The following is a 23,044-nucleotide window of genomic DNA, read 5'->3' as shown; positions in this document are numbered from 1 at the left end:
TCCAGCACCACAAACTGGGTGACTTAAACAACAGAAACTTACTCTTTTGCATTTCTGAAAGCTGGAAGATCAAGGTCAAGGTGTTAGGAGAGTTGGTTCCTTCTGAGAGCTGTGAAGGAGAACCTATTCCATTCTGTTCCCCTAGATTCTAGTAGTTTGCATGCAATCTGGCTTTCCTTGATTGGCAGATACAGCACCTCAATCTCTGCTTTCATATTCCAAGGGCATTTTCCCTGTGTGTGTCCAAATTTCTTCTTTTTATAAGGACAGCAGTCATATTGGGTTAGATGCATCCCCTACTGTAGTGTGACCTCATCCCAACTTACCTAAGAATATCTGCAATGACCCTATTTCCAAATCAGGTTACATTCTGAAGTGTTGGGGGTAAGGACTTCAAAATGGATTTGGAGGAGACAATTCAATAAACAAAAAGCATGTAAGAGATTGCATAAAGAAAGCCTAACTAGAGCTGGGGTTGTAGCTCTGTGGTAGAGCACTTACCTAGTATGTGCAAGGCACTGGGTTCAATTCTCAGCACCCCACATAAATAAATTAAATAAAGGTCCATCAACAATTAAAAAATATTTTTTTAAAAAAGGAGATCTGATTATTTAATACTATGTTGGAGTGGGTTTCCTCCATCTTGAGAGACAAATTATGTTTGTTAATTAAGTTTTGGAACCTTAGTAACCCTCCTTCTCAAATATCTGCTTGAGGTATCCCCTTAGGAATTAACTGTGTTCATTGAAGTATGCACTTTCACGTGTACAAAGAGCAGCCACATTAAAGCAATGTCCCTACAACATGTATAAAAATTTACCAGTCTCATCACTGTTTTCGTCTTTGGAGTAGCCTTCCTGATCAGGATGGTCTGCTAAAAATAGTAAAGTGATAACCTGGAATAGCAATCTCAGCTTCTCATCAAAGATTCAAGTTACAGTGTGAAGTCATATCAACAAGTAAGAAAAAACTGGGTCAGTCTGTTCTTACTTTCATCTAACCAAAGGTCTATATTCTGATTGCAGAAATGGCTGTTTATCAGAAAAGATTTGGATCCAGGTAACATAAACATATTTTTTCACCTGAAAATTCACAAAGAAAAGCATGAACACTGATATGTGAAAAATTGGTAAACCAAGTAACTTAGAGAAGTGCAAACAGAGCCAAGGAAGGCTTGGTGTACAGTTTTGTGATTGAGCCTGTGTTTGTTTTTTGTTGTTGTTTGTTTGTTTGTTTGCTTATTTTCTTTGGGGGTTAACTTACTGGACTTCAAGTTTACAAGTTTAGATAAATGTCTGCAATGTCTATTTTGTTCTAAATCTTGTCCAATGAGTTGTTCCTTTTTCTTTGTCTTATCTTCTTTGATCTTATTTGATATGATCTTTGTCTTATCATCTCTTCTCATTCTAATCATGGTTGTTTCTCTTAAGTACTTGCACACAAGGCACAGATTCATAAATGCTCTCTTAATGTCATTGCCTAGTAAATCCATTGCTTTGCCATTTGTGTATTTTTCCATTTCCTGATTTTTCCTCTGTTATTGGGTACATTTTTTATTCTTCTTTGCATGTATTAAATGTGCTGTCATTTTGGACAAGGTGAATTTGTGCTACTGAGTGCTCAGTTTTGCCGTGTTCCTTTCAAAAGTGTTAACCTTTGTTCTGTTCATGTTTTGACTGCAGAGTCACTTGATCTTTTTTATACTTGTTCTTTGGTTAACTTTTAAAACTTTTATTTTTAACCAATGTGTAAAATTGTGCCTATTTACCAGGTACAGTGTGGTATTTTGATACATGTGTACAATATATAATGATCGAATTTGACTAAGTAGCATACATATGATTTGAAACACCATTTCTTAACAGTTGGAACATTCAAAATCCTCTCTTCTAGCTATTTCGATATATACAATAGGTTATTGTTAACTACAGTCACTCTGCTATGCAGTACAACACTAGAACTTATTCCCATTCTCTGTACCTCTGCACCCATTGTCCAATCCAGTTTTGTTTTTAAGCTTTGGTCTGAGGAATAGCCTTTCTTCTCAGGCTCAGCCACATCACTGAGGCACAGCCTTTCCGTGCTCCTCACTGGATGGCCCAGGTGTTTTCAGAAACATTCCTTTTGTCTAGTTGACACATAAAAAGTCTTCCAGTCCTCTGTGAGTTATAGGAAGTGTTCGTACCACATTTTCCTGGTCGTTCTTTTCCCAACCACCTGGTATATCACACTACACATAAGTGGCATGGTATCCACAACAGAACCAACACCCTCTCTCATGGATTTCTAGAGTTCTTTCTACAGGCACTTCTGTACTACTCCTGCTACTAATCCATGCAAATTATGGCTTCTTCTTTCTTCCAAAACTAGACCTGAGTTCCTCAAAACAGGAAGACCGTTCTGCTCACCTTGTGATTCTAGCCCTTCCCATGCTCCAGAAAGTTTTCCTTCCAGACCACCTGGGCATTCCTGGAATTCCTCCCTTTGGTTTCCCTTGCTTCAGAGGTCACAATTCTGTGTGATCTATTTTCTAATATCTGAAAATCTTTGACTTTTCCATTATCCTAATTGATTATGTCAGGAGGAAAAGTACTCTGTCATGTTGCTCTACCACGAGCATTAACACAACACTCGCTACACATTTTAATAAACGGTTTGTCGATAGATTTTTTTCTATATTATAATGAGCGTATTTTGTCTTATTTATAGCCACATCATGATCATTAAGGCTTTCCCCTAATATCTTTATTGTTCTGCTTTTAATTGAATTGAATTTTCAATTCATCTTAAAAATATTTTGCATGTGCAGTGAGAGAGTGAGATCAAGTTAAAGTTTTCCATGAATATCTAAATGGCACTGGACTATTTCTTAGCACCTTCCTTTTATCAGTAAGCTGCTATATTTGCTTTTATGAGTAACGTGACCAGTTTATTTTAGGACTCTTAATTCTGTTTCCTTGATTTGTTTGTCTTTGCACCAACATCACATTGTTTTGATTATTCTACCACTGTAATAATCTGGAAGTATACATGTGTTGTCAGTTTTATGTCACTGTGACCAAAATAACTTACAAGAACTACTTAGAGGAAGAAAAGATTTATTTGGGCTCATGGTTTCAGAGACTTCAATCCATGGTCAACTGGCTGCATTGCTCTGGGCCTCTGGTAAGGCAGAATACCATGGAGGAAGGGTCATAGAAGAAAGCTGCTGAGCTCAGGGCATGCAAGAAGCAGAGAGTGAGGAACAGGAAGGGGTCAGGGACAGTCCCCAAAGCCACACTCCCAGTGACCTACTTCCCCCAGCCATGCCTGCCTGCCTATGGTTTTCACAACCTTCTAGTAGTCACTAAGTTATTATTTCATCAATGGAATAATGCACTTTCAAGATCTTGTGAGATCAGAGCACTTGTGATCCAATCTTTTCACCTCTGAGCACTGCTACATTGGCTAACTCATGAGCATTTGGAGGACATTCCAGAATGTCAACTTATTTTTTTTAAGATTTCCATATTCATTTTAAATTCAAATTCTTGCTTTTTAAATAAATATGTCAATAAATCTAAATTATAATGGTATTTGTTATGGTTTAGATGAAATGTCCTCAAAATCTCTTGTGTTACTACAGAAATGTTCAGAGGTAAAGTGATTGGATTGAGAGAGCTTTCATCTAATTAGTCCATCCATCCTAGTTTGAATGGACTGAGGGTATAACTGGAGGGAGTGCATCACTGGGGAAGTTCCCTGGAGAAATGGCCACTTCCCCACGGCCTGCTTCCTGGCTGCCATGAATGAAGAAGTGCTCCTTCACCATGCTATTCCACCATGATGTTCTTCTTGACCTTGTGCTCAGAGCAATGAACTAGGCTGACCATGGACTGAGACCTCTGAAATTGTAAGCCCCAAATAAACTTTTTCTCCTCTAAGTTGTTCTTGCTTGGTCACAGTGATGCAAAGCTGATTAAAACAGAAATTGGTACTCAGAGTGGGGTCATTTCTGTGACTCACCTGACCTTGTAGTTCAGAAACCTCTGGAGCTGATTCATAGAAGGAATTCGAAAAGGCTTAGAAATAAAAGCTGGAAAAGTTTGAGAACATTGTAAGCTGAACTTAAAGGGTGATTCTGGTGGGAGCTCAGAATACCAGAATGCCAATAGAAATGTGGACTGTGCTCATGAGGTTTCAGAGGGAAACGAAGACTCTACTGGGAATTAGACTAAAGACTATTTATGATAATTATATTCTGGCAAAGAACTTGTCTACATTTTGCCTATGTCCAGAGATTTTGTGTGAGGCTAAATTCAAAGGTGATAGATTAACTTGGTGGAGAAAATGTCAAGGCAGCAAAGAATTCAGTGTCAGTGTCATGTATATTCCCAGTAACTTCTAGTCAGGTTTACTGTGAGAATTGGCAAAGGTTTAAAAAATTTACAGTTTAGTTATACTCCATTTATGTATGATGTTTCAAAATGCACCCTATTTTCATGTTTAACTAATTAGAACAAATATTTAAAAGAAACTTGTAGTTTGTACAGAAAAGCACATGTAAAACTGGGACTAAGAAAGGTGTGGTTGTCAAATAGACTACAGCCCCTAAAGAGTTGCTAGGTACTCTTCACAGAGACAATAGGAAAAAATGGCTTGGGGGTATCTCAAAATTTCCAAGACCATTCCCATTGCAGGCTCAGAGATGTAGACAGGAAAATCTCTTTGAGAAGAAATCATCAGGGAACCCTGTTTGCACAGGTGACCTTAAGAAGTTGTTTCACCATGCTATGCCACGCAGACACTTAGAAGTTACTGCAGCCATGATCCCACAATCCAAGGTTTGTGTGAGCTGACATCTGATTTTGACATCATCCATGTGGTATTGATTCTACAGAAATGCAAAATGCTGGAGATACAGGGTTATGGAGGACCACCAAAATTTCAAAGGAAGACCTGGGAAGCCAGGCAAAGTGTAGCAGGATCAGGAACCCTTTGGCTGCCTCTGAGAGGGCAATACATGAAACTGTGAAGGTGAAGCCAAAGTCAGAATGAAGAGCCCAGCAATGAAAAATTTCCAGGTACGTGGATTGTTTGCCTAAAAGCTGCTGGTTGTTGAGGGGGCCAGGCTAAAAGAGAGCCCATGTGCAGTGCAACCATGAAGGCCAAAGGGGCAAAGTGGCAAGCTCTTTGGAGAGTACATTGCTCCACCATGTTTTCTAGTTGCTGTATGCGAATTTACAGGACCCATTTGCCTAGCTGGGTTTTGGTCTTGTTTTGACCCATCCCTTCTTCCTCTACTCCTGTGCCTACCATTTGAAATGGAAATGTCTATGCTGTGCTACAGTATATTTGATACATATTTAACTTGCTTTTGATTTTTACAGGGGTTCACAGACAAGAGTTTGCCTTGAATCTCAGATGAGACTTTGCACTGTTGAAACTTTTGAAATGGTTAAAATTATGAGACTCCTGAAGATGGACTAAATACATTTTGCATTGTGAGATGGACATGAGTTTTGGGGAACCAAGGATAGAATATAAGGTGTCCCCCAAAACCTGTGTTAATTCAGTAATGTTTGGAAGTAAAGTTATTGGATTGGACTGGCTATAAACTAACCAATTCACCTTAGCTTGAATGGGTGGTAACAGTGGGCAGGTGGGGTGTGATTGGAGGAGATGGATCACTGGGGGTATGATCCTGAAAGGAAGGGTGCATTTTTCCTGTGACTCCTCTCTCTCTCTCTCTCTCTCTCTCTCTCTCTCTCTCTCTCTCTCTCTCTCTCTCTCCCCCTCTCTCTCTCCCCCTCTTTCTGTGCTTCCTGCTTCCTGGCATCTATGAATGAAGCAGCACTCCTCCACCATACCCTTCTTCCATGATGTTCTGCCTAACCTTGGGCCCAGAGCAATGGAGTTGGTTACGTGTGGACCGAGCCCTTTGTAACTGTGAGCCCCAAATAAACTTTTACTCCTCTAAGTTTTTTTTGTTGGGTATTTTGGTCACAGTGACACAAGCAATCTATTCTTGGTTTTTTTGCATTTCCTACTTCATTTTAAATTCAATTTCTTGATTTTTTTTATATAAACAAGTCAAAAAAATTCTAATGGTATCTTATTGTATTCTCATAGGATTTGAGATTAGTGTGCAAATAATTTAATTTTTTACAATAACAAGGTGTCCAGTTCTTTATGAATTTTTTTTTTCATTTATGTTGAAATTACTTAATTTCTGTCAATTGGTTCTTGATCTCTTGGAAAAGATTTTACACATCATTATTTAGACTTATTCCAATATATCTGTGTTTTACAATATTATTTTAAGTGTTTTTTGTCTTTTATACCTATTCATTGTTCCTTGTATATAACTGCAATATTTTTATTTTGCTTATCACTTTTATATAGTAACATTATTTAATTCCCTATTAGATAAGGGTTTTTAGATTGGAACTTTTATATATATAATCATCTTGATCTACACAAAAGGGCACCTTTATTTCCCCTTAACTGTTCTTAGGCTTTTTTTTTTTCTTCTTTTATTTTATTGACTAATAACTGAATTAAAATGTTAAATAAAAGAGATTAGCATGATCATATGGTTATTAAACCTGAGTGGATATTTTTAATATTTTATCATTGTATATGACTTTCCATGTAGGCTATACAGGAAAATGCATCTTATACAGGTTATACATCTCTTGATATTCTTTTCAGATTAAGGAAACTCTTTCCTATTTTTTTTTTTGCAGAGAGTTCCTTTCATTTGTTTTAATCATAAATAAATGTTGAGTTTAACCAAATGCTTTTTCTGTGTCAATCAATACAATCATAACAGCTTTACTTTTGTTCAATACTGTACGAAATTATGTTGATTGATTTTTTTAAACTATACTTATGGACCTGAAATAAACTCTACTCAGCCTTATAGACAGAACCTCCTAAAGTCTACAAAAGCATCCTCTCAAACAAGCTGATTTTGAACATGTGAAAGTTCTCATTAAATTTTTTCCCAAAAGAAGGGGCTTATGAACACTATAATTCCAAGAATTCCTTTGTCCAGGTTTCAGACAATTTGTTTTTTCATGCTGGACAACATATCTGCTTTTAATCTAAGAGTGTTATGAAAAACATGAAATCTGCCCAAGATTTAATTCACTTGTAGAACAAAAAAATCTAGTCACAGTAAAATTTAAAGGAATAGTGGTGGAAAGAATAAAGATAGTTTTTGCTGGTACTCTGTTGAGTCTGGCTAATCTCCAGCTTGTATATCTCCATCATTTATATCTCCATCTATTTATCATAAAGGGATAATCATATAGTCATCTATGCAGCTAATAAAATTGTCATGGTAAGGTGGTTTATGCCAAAAATAAACAAGAAAATGAAAGAGAAAAAAGAAAATGTTTCAATGCTTATGAACAGGGGAATGGCTATATAATTATGATCCATCAAAAAAATTAAATAATTCACAGCAAACAAATGACTATTTAAAATGTTTTCACTAAAATGAGAAAATATTCACAACATGTTGCTAAGTAATCAACAACAAAAGCAGATTGCAATAAGGTAAGTTCTCTTTAAACTGATGTACATGCAAATAATGTACACAAAAATCAGTTATACAAAAATTTACATACAGTAATGTGGAAGAATAGTTAAATACCTCTGGGATGGTAAGTTATTTTTACTTTCTGTTTTTCTTTTATCTTTTCTTAAAGATGTTTTGTTTTTATAAGAGAAATAAACCTTGTGATAATATTCCATGGTAGTTAAACACAAATAAAACATCTCTACATTGTCTTATAAAAACTTTTAAAACCCTGTTGAGAAGCAGCTTTCCTCCACAGAAAGCAATTCTTTAACATATTTTACTGAATGTGTATTAAAAGGTCAAGAGAGCTACTCCCATTTAACTTCCATCTTATTTCCTGCTCTGCCATCCTTAGACTACAGCATTAGTGTGTTTTTATTCTGAGCATGCTTGCCACAAGTAGACCACATTATTTTACCATAGCCCATGGCATCCTGTGCGCAAATCCGCTGTCCAGGAGCCCACCAAATGCAATTTGTCAGTCCTCTTTACGCTTACTCAAAGTTCTGGAATTTCTAAGTAACTAGCCAATTCCCACATTTTCTCCACAGAAATACTTGGGTATCAGAGTTTGTTTGTACAAAAAGGCAGGCATAAGAATGTGGTAGATCTTAAAGCCATCTATTCCATGATGTGGATTGTTTGCCTAAAACAAGCAAAGTAATAACAAGCAGGCCAGTCCTCAAGTCAACCAGCTTTACCACTGTATTTTTGAATAATGTGGTGACCAAACAGTACAATCAGTTGCCTGTCTACAAGTCAGAGTTTTCATGGAAAACAGACGTGAGTTCAGGATGCTGGGTGTTGTCAGACGCTTTCACTTTTGTAGGACCACAACTGGAAAATTTATTGCTGAACTGTCCCCAGCCTACTGGTTTTTATCATCACTATTATCACTGCATAGTATGTCTCAGAAATAATGGACAGCAGAGAGAAAAAACAGTAGGTATTTCTCTTATGTTCAAGGTAGAAACTCTTTTGTCTGCATATCTTTGATCATAAATAACATATTAAATTTGGTGGTAATGTATCTCCTGACTTAGCAATTATTGTTTGCAGTAAAATAAGCTAGCATAAATTTTTCTTTCCAGATACTTCATAACAACTCAATATGATGTACAAATACTTGTCACCAAATGACAAAATATCTATTGAATTCATGAGTAAACTCATAAATATCCAACTCTCTAGGTATGTAGTTTATTTCAGATAATCTAATTACTCAAATAATTGGAATATCACCCTGTGAACTTGATTTTTGTTTCCTAGCTTTTAAAAATGGTTTCGTATTTTTCCACATTTTAACTAGCTCAATAAAATATAATGTAAACTTTCTGGACATAGAGCCTCAACTTTTATAATTTTCTATAGATATAGAAATTCCAATCAATGCACAGAATATATATTGACTTTAGACATCTGCTTTCTTGGGAAAAAAGTTATGGATCTATTATTTACTTTTATTATTTGCACCTTTTTTAAGTGTTCAGAGTTACATCTGAATAATCTCCACAGCACAGTTACACACAAATTCAGAAAACTAGCTTCAAAATTGTTGTCATTAATAGTACTTACAATCATATAGTCTCCATAATATATTTATAATATATTTATCATCAAAACAGTGCACCACGTCCTCTTCCTTAGTTTGTTCTCCTCTGCTCTTGCATTGTACCTCTTTTGTGGGTGGGGGACATGAACAAAATTTTATTCCTAGTATTTGTGAAATGTTATTCAGTGTGTGGCTTACATCTCTTTATCTAAAATGTACAGTATCACCACACATTTTTCAGTTCAATATTTTCATGTCTGTTTATCATCTGTGTGTTAACAAAGATCTTGAAAGCAACAAGATGAATATTTTACATCCTCTTTAAGCAATTAACCAGTTGTTTCAGGTCAACACCTCCACAGAGAAACATGGGCAAAACCGAAGACTGAGATAGGATGTGTATGGTTAGAAGATATTAGAGCCCTACCAACCTGCAAAGACTTGTGGAGCAGAGACAGGACCTGATGCATAGTGCTCTGCTGCTTCCCAAGCATTTACTATTGTGAAAATGGCACATGAAAGAATGAGAAGGGGAAGAAATTTTTTCAGCCTCACTGGATTGAGGGTAACAAAATTAGTATCCTAAAGGGACAAGTAAACATTCAAGCTTTTCAGCTGGAATACCGAAAGACCATAGCCTGGGAGTTAAGGTACCAGAAATAGACCAGCACTTGTAAGGACTTTTCAATCTAGAATTGTATTGATTGGAGTCATCAACCAATAGTTCAACAGCCTGTCAGTAGTAAAATAAAATACTCTTTATAGGGAAATAGTAATTCAGAGACTCAAATTATGTTTATATTTTATGTGTAATATCTGTTGATAAAGAGACAAAATATTTTAGAGAACAAAGAAAGAAGTAGGATGAAAGCTATGAGAGACCAAAATAATGTAATTCTCAGGTATCACTTTTAAAATAACTCATAGTTTTATAATATACTGTGTATTATTTAAAATAGCCACCATATCAAACTAACATCTATATCCAAAAAAATTACTAAAAAAACACAATGAAGAATTTCGGAAAGCTATAAATGACTAAAATACATAAGAGAAATAAAAAGCAGAGTGACTAAAATCAGGAATTCAATAGAAAATTTAAGGTTAAAGTAGACATTACCAAAGCCCAAAATAAGCTAGAAGAGACAGAGAGAGAGAGAGAGAGAGAGAGAGAGAGAGAGAGAGAGAGAGAGGGAGAGAGAGAAAGAGAGAGAGATCCATACTGAAGCACAGAGAGAAAAGGAATGAAACACACACATAAAGAAAACATAGAGAAAGCAAAATAAAGGCCAACTAAATATGGAGGTTACAGCTTCAGAAGAAGAGAAAAGGAGAAGTAGAGCAAAGATAATGGCCAAGAACTTCCAAGACCCACAAAGTGCATCAATCACACTTTCAAGAAGCCTATGAATCCAAAATAGAATAAATATAAAGAAAATGTCCCCTACATACCTCATTTTAAAAGGACCAGAAATGAAAACATATGATACATTTAAAAAAAAAAAAAAACAGCCATGGGGTGGGGGATAGGCATCCTGACATTAAAACAGCTAATGAGATTCACAGATAGCTTCTTAAGATCAACAATGGCAGACAGAAAACAAATAAATGACATGTATGAATTGAGCAAAAATATTTCAAACCAAAATTCTTCAAATATGAAGAAGGCAAGTGGCTTCTACTGATGGCCCTGTGAATTATTGTTTATGTCTAAAATACAATATAAAAAAGTACTGAAATAAGAAAAGGAATTTATGAAGATGACTCTATATTATACTATAGAACATTTTTGCATATCAGCAACAACTTGAAAAAGAGACTCAAAATATATGATTAATGATAACGTTGAAACCACAAATTCTACAAAGACATCTTTTAAAAAGTGTGCAAAAACTCTGTGCCAAAGCTATGAAACATTATTAGCAGTATTAAAGTTGATCTGAACATAGAGGGATGGTGGTTTTTGGATGTGTATCCCCCAGTGGTCTGTATATTACAGACTTGGTCCCCACAGTAGCGAAATTGGGAGGTACTGTGGACATTCAAGTGGAGGTGGAACCTTATGAGGGGTCATGAGGTCATTGGGTATGTTCCTTCAAAGGGCATTGTGGGTCTCTGACCTCTTCTCATCTCTTTTGTTGCTCCCTGGCTTTTGATGTGAGTAGTCTGTCCTCCATGCAATCCCCACCATTTCCATCTTGCACCTCCATCACGGGCCCAAAGCAATGTGTCAGCCCAACCTTGGGCTGGAACTTCCAGAACCATGAGCCAAAATAAGTTTTGTCTGACTTAATTGTTTCCGGTATTTTATTACAGTCGAAAGAAGCTAATACAAGGGGCATACTCTGCTCATGGAATGAAAGACTAACTATTTTAAAACACAACTCTCACCAAAGTACTTGTAACTCAGTAACACTTCCAGTCAAAATCCAAGCAGAACATTTTCTGTGTGAAAATGACAAACTGATTCTAAAGTGTATAACAAAATAACGAAAAGTAGCCAAGGAAACTTCCAAGGGAAAAGAAAAATAAAGTTGGGTGGGGCACTTGTGCTCCAAGTTCTCAAGAGTTTTAAAACTACAGTAGTAAGACATGAAATTCTGACATAACGTGATACAAATTTAAGAAGTAAAATAGAAGATCTAGAAGGAGGCCCACACATACACACACACTTGAATATGATGAAGGCAAAACTAATGAACATCGGGAAAATTCAACATATTATGTTGGGGTCAATTGGATATCTACGTGGAAAGAAATATTCCTTGCCCTTTACCACAATCAATATCAGGTGGATTGTGCATTCCAAGGTGAAAGCAAAATAATAAACTTTCTGATTATAACAGAGGAAAGTATTTTCTTGACCTCGGGGTTGACAGAGATTTCTTCCTAAGGTAGCATTAACTATAATGTTTTGATAAAAATACACTACAGTAAAATGAAGAACACATGTCCAAAAGATACCACTAATAGAGTAAAAATACAAATCAAAAAATTGCATAGACATTTCCAATATCTCCAACTACCAAAGAACTTATATCTGAAACACATATTTTAAAACCTTTAAAAATACTAATTATAAAGATTGTGAAGGATGTCAAGGGCTTGCATGTTTTTACATATTATACTCACCTAAAAGCACAAAGATCAGCAATACCACGTGTTGACTAGGATGTGTAGCAACAGAATTCACCACTTCCTGTGGTAGAAATGCAAGTTGGTATAACCACTCAGGAAAACTGTGTGATTGAAATTACTAAAACTCAGTGAATGTATTTGGTGTGGTGGAGCACACCTGTAATCCCAGCTACTCAGTAGGTTGAGGCAGGATTGCAAGTTTGAGGCCTGCTTGGGCAACGTAGAAATAGTCTGTCTCAAGATAAATACTAAAAAAAGAAAAAGAATAGGGATGTAACTCAGTGGTATAGTATCCCTGGGTCCAATCCCCAGTACCAACAAAGAGAAAGAAAAAAGAAAAGTTCAGCAGTGTATACCCTGTGTTCCAGCAATTATGTAACTCTGTATACAACAGAGGGAATTCTGTATCAGTATCTACATACACCAAATACTTATACAAAATCGTTTAACATGGCCCTGTCGAAGCACCTATTCCAGTAAATTATCATTGCAGGTCTATCTATAACAGCCCAACAGAAAAAAATGCAAATGTTCATCAACCAAATATGTACAAATTTTGGCAATTTCATAGACTAGAATACTAACCATTAAGTAATTTCAAAAATGAATTATAATAACATTTATGATATTTATCAATAAATACTGAGTAAAAGCAGCCAATCAAAGATGACATAGAGTTTAATTCTATTTACTGTAAACAGTAAACATTAAGTTATGGCGTGAGAAGTAGATAGCAGTTATCTTCTGGAGAAGAAGTTTCTAGGAGGAGACAAGAGGAGAAAACACTTTTCTGTACCTGCATTTTATGTCAGTAAAATTTAAGTTAATAAATGTTTAGAATATTCTTGAATGTGTTGAATTAATCCATGATATTATGAATCAGAAAAATAATGACCTTTGGGTCTACAGAAGCCATCAAGAATGCTGGTAATACTATGTTTTAAGGCCTAAATCATGTTTACATTAGTGTTTTCACTATGGTTTGTGAAATTTTTCTACATATATTTAATAAAGTGTACATAGTAAAAATTGGTTAAGATATATGTGAATTCCTTATAAGTATTAATTTTTTAATCTTTTGGTGTGTTTTATTTCACATCTTTAAGTTTTTAAAACACTAAAACCACCTTGGTCTAACTTTTTGCAGTGAAGGAGAAAACCGCGTTAATTATATAATCAATATTAAAGCTATTCCTTTTAGATTAGATCTAAATATGTGTAGCAATAATGTAAGGTTCTCTACCATAAAATTTATGTGACCTTATGCAAAATTGTATTGTAAGCATGATCTGTTCAAGTGATCCCTGGAATCGGAAATAAAAGTTCAAGTTTTGGCCCAAGAAACTGAACTATTTAAATTTCAATGACTGAGAATAAGGTTTATAGTCTGTTTCTCTGGAAGACAGAACAGAATCTCAATTTTTAAAAGATATGCATTTAACAGGATGGACTAATAGTTTAAGTCTAAATTGTGGTTACTAATTGAATTTAAATAAATTTCAGTCTGCCTGAAAGATTAGTGAATGAGACCACCAGAGGATTCATGGAGTCTTGGCAATAACAATCTAACTTAAGAACACAAATGTCACAGATATTCTAGTTAACATTTTCCTCTGGCCCAGTGTCCCCATCCCTCAAATAACTGGTCAAGCCCTAAGAGAAATGAGATCAGAGTAAAAACTGAATAAACACTCAAGCACACTCTCTCAGAGGTGCAAAGTTCCCCTCTTTCTGGAGCAGCATGACTCTATGATGTGAGTATGAAGACATTTCTCCTGTTTTGAAAATGCGATGCTAGTATGCTGGCAAACTTACAGGATGGTGTTATGGTTTATATCTTCCACATTCCCTGAAAAGCTCATGTGTTGAAGGTATGATCCCCAATGCAGGAAAGTTCTTTGGTGGGGTTTTTCAGCAATGATGAGAGCTGTTACCTCGTCAACAGATGAATCCATTCATGAGTAATAATTTGAATGGATTTTTGGAAGGTAACAGTAGGCAAGCTGGGGTAGCTGGAGGAAGGAGGTCACGGGAGCATGCCCTCGGATACTATATCTTATCCCTGGCTCCTGGCTCTCTGCATATTGGCTGCCATGAACTAAGCTGCTTTCCTCTGCCACACCCCTCTACCATGATGTGCTTCACCTAAGGCCCAGAGCAATGCAGTTGGCCAACCGTGGACTGAACTTCTGAGGCCATGAGACAAAAATAAACTTTTCTTCCTCTAAGTTGGTCTTGTCAGGTATTTTGTTCAAAGTGATAAAAGCTGACTGGCAGAAAGACAGAAGGAAATCACATCATCCCAAGCAGGGCTAATGTCTCATTATTTGCACTACCCAACTGATGCTGGACACCGTTGCAATTGGACATCTCTTTTGAACTTGGACAGTGGCTACAGTTTCAACAGACATAGAAGACAGTAGCCACCACTGGAAGTAACTCAAAAGTGGACCTTTGTGCCCTGAGTGAAGCCCCTTGTGCATTTGACAGACCATAAAAGACTGAGTGAATTTGAGCACAAGGGCCCATGTTGGTCAATTTGAAATAAATGATTATTGAAAGAGGCCTTTGCAAACCTAGACTCTCTCAGAAGAAGTTAGTGAAGGTTGGAGAGAAACAGAATTTAAGGGGTTCCTTTGAACACTGGAAATATGTCAAGATTGCTAACATTTACTTAACCTAATTGGGTCCCAAGCCTGTATTAGAATATATAATAGATCAATGGAAAAGAGAAACTTGATTTTTTAGATTATTTCCAGTACCTATGTTTTGCCTATTTTCAAAAAAAAAAGCTGTGACTCTTTACTCTTTTGTACATTATACCCAAAAAAACAATTCCTGAGTTGAAACCTTTTCCATCTTTTCTTGACAAAAATTCTTGTCAACTTTCTAAGGCCTAAGAGCACAAAGTAATATAAAATGCCACTTGCAAAGCCTGTCATGGAAAAGTAGGGGACTTTATGAAACCCCTTCGTAAGTGTATCGCCCAGATTCAATCAGGAATCTGTCACCAGATGACATTTTGGAGCAAGACTATTACTTCCAAAATTGGAATAACATAAAATCTACTTAATGGTTATCTCTTTGTCTTTGCTCTTTATTAATTTTGAAAATGTTAATACCTAAATTCTAAATTTCCAAAGAAATATTTAAAAGAGTAAAGATTACATCTGGGTAAGACCATGGCCAGATTGCTGGCGTCCAACTCTTTCCTCTGAGAACCTGAATAAAATGTCTTTTAAAAAATGTGAAAAATAAGAGAGAAACTGTGTCAGCATAAGAGATGGAGGAAGTGTACCAAGAGCATGCAACGAAACAAGTAGAATTTGTAACTGAAATACTCCAAACGGGACTAGAACAAAAGATTCACTCCAGAGCCAACTAATAACTCCCTTTCCCAACAAAGCAAAGGAGGAGCAACAGAACTAGTAACTGCAGCAACTTCCTGACACAGAGGACAGGGGGTTGGGGTGGAGGGGGCTGACAGTCCAGGAAGGAGAATACCTGGGGGGTTTCCTCCACCTTGTGAATCACAGTGGCAGGAAAGGGACAGTACAGAGGACACACGTAGCCACGGCAAGCAGAGGTTGTGGCCGCAGGGACTCATCTGGCATCAGGTGTCACCTTTGCTTGGTTGTTTAGTTGTAATTATGTATGTGTATATACTATGACATAAAACCTTGGGCTAGAAAAGTTTCTTTTTAAGGACTTCATTGAGGTCCACCAATATATAAATAGTACACATACTTAATGTGTGCACCTTGAGGAGTTAGGGCACACGCAAACAGCCGTGACACCATCACCATGACCAAGGTGTCAGACAAACCCAGCACCTCCCAATCCGGTTCCCATGTGTTCCTCATTTTTGTCCTTTACACTAAGAAGGGAGAAGTGAGAACCTCTCAGGTTGCTTGAGTAGAAGGAATGACATTTCCTGGGGCCATGCCAGATGCTCCAGTCTCTCATATTTCCCATTTCCTCTCTACTTCCTTCAGGTTATAGACTCACAAAAATCCTTCAGGTTATAGGCTAACAAAGATGTGTGTGTGTGTGTGGGTGTGTGTGTGTGTGTGTGTTATAGGCTAACAAAAATGTGTGTGTGTGTGTGTATTCACACCAGAATAGAGCAAAGTTATGTATAATAGTCTCTAACAAGGAATAACCTAAAATGCCCATCCAAAGAGAATCCATGAATGATATTCTATTCGTTCAATAAAATCATGCTTATTGATACAAAAACAAGAGTAGCAACACACCAGCAACATAAACAAATGTCAAAAACCTTTATTTTGCTAAAACATATTCACTGAAGAACACATGTTTTTGTGAGAATATCCATTTTTATGAGGTTCAGAATAGGCCAAGCCTACCTGTGGTGGTGAAGTTGGTTGACACCCTGACAACAGGCTCCTAGCGGGTGCCCTACATTTGCAGGACTACACAATACCAAGCTGACTTTGCAGCCTCAATGTCTAGGCCAGCCCTATGACCCCGTGTTCCAGTGAACCCAGGATCCAGACTCTACCCAAGAAGCCCCATGGGTTCCAGGTTGGCTCCCATGAACCAAGGCTCCAGGACCAGCCTTATGGACCCAGGCTCCAGGCCTGACCCAGTACCAGACTGACCTCCTAAGCCAGTTCCTGTGTATCTGAGATATAGTCCACTCCAATAACCCTTATAGCCCACTCTAGTAACCCTGGAGCCAGAAAAAAATTCATATATATATGAATTTTATGTGTGTATATATATGTATATATATGTATATGTATAACTATTTGTTTTTATATTTTAATAAAGCTGACAGAAAAAAAAGACTTAAAGGAAATTATCATTTTTTTTTTTTCAGTGCAGGGGATTGAACCCAGGGCCTTGTGCTTCCAAGGCAAGCACTCTACCAACTGAGCTGTATCTCCAGCCCAGAAATTATTTTAATATAGTTACTCAGAAATATGTCCCTCTTTGCTTTGCAAATCCATGGCACCCCTCTACCTTTGGAAAATAAAGGATGCACGAAATGTATTTTCTTGTGTTCTTACTTTAAACTTGAGTTAACTATTTCTGTTATTACAGGACAAATTTCTTATATTCTTTATTTTATTCGTGTGTGTGTGTGTGTGTGTGTGTGTGTGTGTGTGTAGAACTAAAGAAATAGTTCTGGATCAGTTGTATCAAGAGAGATTTTATTTCCCCTTTCATTTTTTTTCCAAAAGTAAGTCTTTTATCATATAATCTCAGTTAAAAGACACTAGAGGGAAATTACCAAATATGAACAAAACTAGCTTTTCTGTAGAGAGCAACCATCCAAAATAAAGCTGCTTTCTTTGGGCTAGACTAAAATCACAAGATAAGAACTGTTAATTTAACTGGTGCACTGACTTTCTATAAACTGAATCCTTAATAAACATAAGTGGAAAAAGTACTATTTTATCTTGTTATTATCTTATTCTTGTTATTCTAAGATACTTGTTTATATGGTGGCTTGTATACAAAAGAAGAGTAAGGTAATTATTTCAACCCTATCAACCAAAGATAAAATGAAAAAAAAAAAAGTCCTTATCCCTTGCTTCCATTTTACGATATTAGAAGTTCTACAAACTCTCATATTGCTCTGGCAACAATTCCTGTAAGATAGACATCTCCTGAAAGTAGATATCAAGAGAAAAAGCATTTATGAAAAGAAAAATATGAGTCATATTTTCTGAGTTTTTATGATTAAAGAAAAATACACAAATAAAAACCTCTTAAAAGACCTGTACTATAGACCGTGAAATAAATCCCATGGAAGTTGTTCTGACCTTCTGTGTTTAGATCCATTTCTAAAGCACTTGCATGGTTTAAATGTCATCTAATTAGTGGTCATTCCTTACAACAATATCCTAATTCATTCATTCCCTAATGTCCATTCTCAAGGTTGTCACCTAGTTTAGGCATATTTTTCATCTCCCCTGGACTGTTTAAAAATCTCCACACCTCCGATGCTCCCAGGGCAGCAGCCTTCTCTCTGAACAGTAACAGCACAAAGCTGAGCAAACCACTTTCTTCCTCAAAAACCTGTAGACCTTCTTCCACAGCCCAGCAATTAGTCCAGTCTCCTACAATTGACACTCAGCCAGGACTTACTGAGCCACCTGTGATTCCCCTTACCCCTCCACAAAGCAACAGTTTTAAAACGTGTAATTAGAGAAGTAATTTATTCTACTCATAAACACCAAAATGTAGAGCTCTGTCAAAAAGTTTGATGAAGTGACTGTTTTCCTATATCCCCTACTGCATGTCTGAGTAAAAATTGCTCTTTACACTTGAGTGTGTATTTTTCCTCACTTAAAAAAAATATACCAGTGTGTTATAGAAAGAGATTAGAAGTAGGTTTGTATCTTTCCATTGCAATTTTTAACATTAATGTTTTTTTCCAAGCCACTTACGATTTATCTTGTTGTTTTATGACTGTCTTTATTCTATCAGTATGTTATGCCATAAAGAAGTATTTATTTGGTCCCTGTTAATGGAAATCTACTTGGCCCCTGAGGATAGGTGTTTCCTTTATAAATACTTTTACAAAATGGTTGGTGAATATTTCAGTATGTATATCTTAGGTGCATCTTTACAAAAATATCTTTTATTTTTTTAGCCAGACATAGTGGCACATGCTTATAAACCCAGTACTTGAGTTTGAGGCCACTCTCAGTAATTTAGAGATAACCTATCTTAAAAATAAAAAGTGCCATGAGATGTAGCTTACTGGTGAAGTATCCTTGGAATCAATCTCTACTAATAAAAAAAATACTTTAATTTTCTGGAAATGAAATCTTTGAATCAAATACCATGATCAAACTTATTGAAAAATATTGCAGAATTGTGTTACAAGAAGGCTCAACCATTTTATGCCCACATCGTTCCCTCCTCCTTGACAACACTGGGCAACATAAACTGCTTTCATCTTTCCACTCTGATACATAAGGAATGCTAAATCATTTAAAAATGTCCACTTTAAAAACTGCAAGTTGATCTTCTGTATTACTATAATGGACATTGTAAGTCTCTTTCTTGTTCAGCTTGATTATATTCTGCTAGAATTTATGGAGGAGTTGATCTTTTGGTAGTTATTTCTAGGAGTCCTTGTGAGTTAATAAATTTCACGGTTTCTCTGATGCAAAGAATTTCCCTATTTTGTTGCTTTCACTTATGGTCTTAAATAATTTTTGCCTTGTTAAAATTTTTGTGTCATCAAATTTACCAATCTATATATTGTAGAAATTATCCTCAAATTAGTATACATAGAAGCATATCGATGATTATTTAAAATAATCATTATTAATAAGATTCCAGGAAAAGACGCAACCAAGGTATGTCTATTACATGAAGGAATTAGGCAGTTTTCCTTTTTCTCTTTCTCTACCACTCTTCTGCATGCTAGGAAAGAATTATGTGAAACTACCCGAGCTTGTTATTTTCTTATTGTGGATATTAACTCTTTAACAAATGTCTTCTTTTCTCTATTTTACTTATTTTTTCCTTCTGATCTCAGTGTCAATAACTTGTATTTTCTTCTGTTTATGTGAGTTTCATTTATTTTTATTTTAAAGGTTTATGTGAGTTTATGTTTTTCTATTTCATATGTGTGTTTATTGCATTTGTCTTATGTCCAAACTGAATATAACTAGAATATAATACCACCACTTTGTATCCCCAGACTTCAGAGACGAAGGTCACAAAAATTAGAGATGAAAATGGCAACATAATAAAGAGATGAAAGTGACTTCACTAAAGGGAGAATACTTTTCAGATTGAAGCACTTTATGGGCACTTAAATGGCTCAGAGAAAAGGTAAAGATGATAATAAATTTGATATTTTAAGCTCGATACATGTTATAATTTTAAGACTTTTTTTCCAAAATTTGGCAATATGTGTTTTACACCATTAAAATAAAGAAAGTGATAAACTTCATTAAGTCAATTCATAGAAAAATTTTATACCAAAAAGTTTGAACACTAATTTAATTTTTGTATCTGTGAAGGTTGTACAACATGACATTTTTATGAATATACATAATGAAATAATTGCTATAGTTAAACAAATTAACATATTCATTTCTCACAGTTACCTTTGTTGGGTATTTTAATATGTGCTAATAGCACCTGAAATATGCTTATTAGCAAATTTCCAATATTTGACATAATATTAACTGTAGTTCTCATGTTGTACCTGAAACCTCTAGACATAAACAACTTTGACTAGCATTTCCCTTTTCCCCAACCCTTCCTTGCCTCTAATAATCACTGTTACTGATACTGTCTGTCTCTAGGACATCAGCGTTTTAGACTCCATGTGTAAGAACATGCAGTATCATTAGTCTTTCTGCACCTGGCATATTTCACTTAGCAGAATGTCTCCAGTTTATCTGTGCTGTTGCAAATAGTGGAATATCCATTTCTTTATCCATTCATCCATCAACAAACATTTGGCTTGTTTCCATATATCGGTTATTGTGAATAAGAGAGTAATAAACATAGAAGTGCTGATAAATCTTTGACATGCTGGTTTCATTTCCTTTGACTGCTTTATAATATGGTAGTTCTGTTTTTATTTTTTGGAGAGACTCCATACTGTTTTCCATAATGACTGTACCAATCTACAGTGTACAGGGTTCATTTTCCTTCCCATACTTGACAACAGTTGCTATCTGTCTTTTTGATAATTGTTATCCTAATAGATATGAGGTGACATCACATTGTAGTATTATTGAACACCTTTCATACTGCTGTTGGTTATTGGTATGACTGTTGATCTTTGGAAAAGGTCTCTTCAGGAGATCTTTAATTGTGTTCTTCTTTACTTACTTATTTACCACTGATTTGCATGATTTCCTTGTGTATTTTTGCCATAGCAGATTAACTCCTTATATGGGGTTTGCAAATACTTTATCACAACTGATGTGCTGCTTTTTCACTTTGTTAATTGTTTATTTTGTGCAATAGTTTTCTACTTTAGTGTGGTATCACAAATATTTTTGTTTTGGTTTCTTGAACTTTTGATTTGATGCCCAAAAGATCATTGTCAAATCCATCATCAAGGATATTTTCCTTTATGTTTTCTTCTAAGGGTTTTATGGGTTCCAGTCTTATGTACAATCTTTAACACACCTTGAGTTAATTTTGTGTGTGGTGTAGACGAAGGATGCAATATCATTCTTTTGCATGTAGATATCCAGTTTTCCTAGCACTGCTTACAGAAGGGACTATCCAGCAGAGCACATATGCCTTTGTGTCTTTTCAGGCCCTCTATTCTGTCCCATTGATCTCTATGTCTATTTTATACCTGTGTTATACTGTTTGAGTACTAAGTTTTGTGACATAATTTGAAACAAGGAACTATGATGCCTGCAACTTTGTTCTTCTTTCTCAGAATTATTTTGTCTATGTTGGGTCTTTTGTGTTTCCATAATAAATTTAGATTTTTTTTCTATTTCTTTGAAAAATGTCACTGGAATTTTGGTAGGGGCTACATTGAATTTGTAGATCACTTTTGATAATGCTATACTTTCTCTATCAGGGTTAATTTTTGGAGCCTTGGTCTACTGATTGGTAGTGTTAAAGTGCCGGAAACTTTAAGATGCAGGACCTACTGGAAGGCAATTAGGTCTTGTGACTTCACTTTCATGGTGGATTAAAAGCTATTTCATAGGAGTAGTTCAGGTCTAGACGGAATCAGCTAATTCCTGTAGAAGCAGGTTTTTATAAAACATTGAACCTAGCCCCTCCTTGCATTCTTGCTCAAGCACAGATCTCTTCTTCAAAAGCTGTTTATTTTCCATTGTATTAATAACAAAATAAGCATTGAAACAAAAAGAAAAAACACCATAATCACAGATAAAGAGAGTCCCTGCCTAGTAATAACAAATTTAATTCAGTAGCCAAACAATAATATCAAAAATCATAACTTCAATGTGTGTAATAACAGGTAAGGATGGAGTACATATATGTATGAAATGACACAGCCTTGAAGAAAAAAATAGGGAATAATCACAAAATTACAAGGAAAAATAGACAAATCTGCTATCAGAGTGGGAGATTTTAATATTTCTTTCAATGGTTGCTAAATTAAGCAGACAAGCATGTCAGGAATCTACAGGGGATTTGAAAAATACAATTAACAATTTCAGTCTAGGGTACAATATAGAACACTGCACCTAAATGTGGAGACCACAATCATAATAAAATGTATTATGTGATGCATAATGTATGCATGAAAAAAATCCATCATAACAGTAGCATAAAAGCCAGGACAGAGGAAATAGAAGGACATCATTGCAAAGTTATTATACTTCATATGAAGTGGCATGTTACCATGTGGAAGGAGATTGTGGTGAATTCCAAGTGTATTTGACAAAGCCTGAAATAAGTACTAACGCAACAAAACAGAGTTAAGCCTAATGAGATGACAAAAGGAACAGATAGAATCATAAAAATATTCAACTGATCAAAAATTAGGTGGAAAAATGAGTAAGATGGGACAAATAGAAAGTAAATACAAAGTTGGTAGTTTAAATCTAAAGTCCAATAACCATCAAATGTCAATGATCTGAACATGCTTATTAAAAAGCAGAAGGTGTTAGATTGGATTTATAAACAAAACCCAAGACCCAAATATACACTGCTTATAAGACACACTCTTGAAATAAAAGTACACAAAGTTTCAAAGAAAAAGGATGGAAAAAGTTATAACATGCTACCATTAATCAAAAGAAAACTAAAGTGACCACATTAAGTAGATTTCAAAGCAAAAA

Source organism: Sciurus carolinensis, chromosome 9 (genome assembly GCF_902686445.1).
Source record: "Sciurus carolinensis chromosome 9, mSciCar1.2, whole genome shotgun sequence".
Classification (NCBI taxonomy): Eukaryota; Metazoa; Chordata; class Mammalia; order Rodentia; family Sciuridae; genus Sciurus; species Sciurus carolinensis.
The sequence above is the reverse complement of the archived record's forward strand: the minus strand, read 5'-3'. Positions refer to the sequence as shown.